A 2,662-nucleotide genomic window follows, 5' to 3' on the forward strand; every position below is an offset into this window, starting at 1 on the left:
GAGGGGAGCAGATCGCTTTAATCTGCTTTTTTTAATCAGGAGAAAAGCCCCGCGTGGCACAGGCAGCATCCAGGGAGGTTTCAGCTCTTCCCAAGCAGGAAAATGCCTGGAGGGGACAGACACTGATATTTTTAATCTCTTTTTAATTAAGGATAAAGCCCTGCCTTATGTAAGGGAGCTGCAAAAGGGGGAGGGTCTTTTCTTTTATTCCAGACTCCAAGCCTGTCAGAGGGGTCTGGAGGCATGGGGGAATATTCTGGGGCTCTGTCCTGGGTTTGGGGCAGGATTGGGATTCCTTGGCTGCCTGCTTCCCCTTCTCAGTCATCCTGTGTTGGACTGGGGGGGTTGTGGGACTTCCAAACACCCCAGACCACCCCATCCCAGCATCCCTGATGCGGAGAGGGAGCAGAGCTCATTTTTGGGTGATGCATCCAACTCCATGCCCATCACAACCAGAATCCCACAGAATCTGGGCTTGGGAAAAGCCAGGGAAGAGGCAGCCCTGCATCTGGGAGAGGGATACTCATTAAGGCCCATCCCTAACGACCCCAAGGGTGATTAGCAGGAGTCAGTGGGATGCAGAGCTAATGGGAGAGGCGATATCTAGCCTTCGCCCTTCGAGGCCAGGAGCATTAAAAGCTCCCACTTTCCCCTTGTGCAGACATCCCTGACGCCATTCCTGGCCTAAATCCATTAAGAAAATGAAAGTTGGGGAAGAAGCTCCTGGTTGGAGTATCTCTGGGGAGAATGGAGCAGTGAGGGGACGCTTGGGGTTGGCCTGGAGGCCGGGAGCCGGGACCCTGGCTCTGGGCTGAGCCCATGCATCCCTTCCATGTGTCCCATCCATGCTGGCCCTTTCCCATGTCCACCTGATTTCTTGAGGGATGTCATTAATCCATGGATTCTCCAGAGCAAAGGGTGTAGGACAAGCACAGGACTGAGAAAATACGCCTGGGAAAATCCTCTCCGGGCTGATCCAGGTGCAACAGGTCACCCGTGGGACTTCCAAAATTCCACCACATTCCCAAACTGCACCAATCCCGCCCACACCTAAAGCTCCTCCAGGTACAGCCACCCTTCAGGTGCCTTCAGAGAGCAGGAACACCCCAACCCCCCACCCCAAAGTCACCTTTCAGGCAGGATAACTTGAGCCCCATGTTTTCATCCTCTCAGCAGGATCCAGCTCTCCAGCTCCGCCGCCGGCCCTCGCCGCTGGCGCTGAGGAAGAGAGGCGAGGGTTGAGGGAAGAGATCCTGGGAAGGAGGAAGGAGCAGGAGCTAAAAGCTCACATCTCTCCGTGCCTGGCTTATCTACCGGAGCCCGGGCACCACAGGAAACGCGGCTGCTCGCTCACAAAACCACGAGTGATGATGTCATGGCGCTTCAGTGACTCAATCTCATCCCAGGAGGTTCAGGAAGAACTTTTTGGGAGGGTGGAGAAGGAGCCTGTTGCTGGGTGAGGGGTCCCATCCCAGCTTCTCCACTCCTGGGGTCTGGGCTGAAAGTATTTTGGGATGAGAAGGTCGTGAGCAGGAGGAATTGGGTTGGTTTTAGGTTGGTTCTTGCAGAGAAAGCCCCGAGTCCACACTCAGGAAATAGAGGGATGCTCCTGGGGCTGCCTCCCTCGGGCTGAGCTGGAGCAGCTGCTGGGATGCACTGCTGGAATTCACATCATCCCGCTCCTCTCGGGCATCCCTGATGTCTTGAGAGCTTTTGGATGGATGATTCCCGCTGTGGGACATCGTTTTTTTTTTAAGATGCTGAAATTTTTTCTGCGAAAAAGGTCCCTTTACTGGGAAATCTTCACCCCTCCTCCCACAGCTGCTGGGAAAAGCTTATTGGGATGAGGGTCAGTGACTCATTTTGGCTCCTCCAAGCTCTGGGCCGCACAGAGAGCCAAGGAAAGCCTCTGCTCCCCCTGCCTGACCTCTGCCTTTCCAAGAAGCCCTTAGGTGGGTCGGCAGCCGCCAGCAAGGGGAAGTGAAAATTTGCTATTTCTGCTTTGAATTCTGCATTTTTATCAGTTCCTCAGGTGCAGCCTGAGCTGTGACCCTCCCCCAGGGCTGGGGAGTGGAGTCCTCCCCAGGACCTCATTTAGCAGCTCTCCTGGAAGCTGCCCAAATAGCAAGAAATCTGTTTTGAGGCAAATCCTGTGGGTTTTGGCACCCACTGGTGGCTCACACCACTCAGGAACAGAGGAGGGTCATGCTGGGGACACCCAGCTCCAGACACAGGGGGGTCTCCTCTGGGATCTGATCCTTTGGGATCTGATCCTCTGGGATCAGCCAAACCCTTGCAGGACACAGCAGCCCCCTCTCCGTCGCTGAGGGCCAGGCTCCAGCACCAGGATTTGGGTAGAGAATTCCCCCTGAAAAAACCCGCGGCATTCCGGGTGCCTCCCGCTGGGGCTCCAGCTTCGCTCCCGTGTGCCAGCTACCAGGCCAAAGAAACGTTTGCATCCCGACGAGTTCACGCTCCAAAAACCCCCAGACACTCATCGCAGGCGTCACTGGAGCGGGGACCGAGCTGCCCGGGCAGGGGGGACACTCAGGGAAGGGGAAAAGGGGACAAAGCCCGGGCTCCGAGGGGGTGGCACTTACCCGGTGCCCGGAGAGGCGATGCCCGCGGTCGCATCCCACCTCCCACCGCACCCGGCTGCTCC

The sequence above is a fragment of the Corvus brachyrhynchos genome, unplaced genomic scaffold (assembly GCF_000691975.1).
Source record: "Corvus brachyrhynchos isolate BGI_N302 unplaced genomic scaffold, ASM69197v1 scaffold26, whole genome shotgun sequence".
Lineage (NCBI taxonomy): Eukaryota > Metazoa > Chordata > Aves > Passeriformes > Corvidae > Corvus > Corvus brachyrhynchos.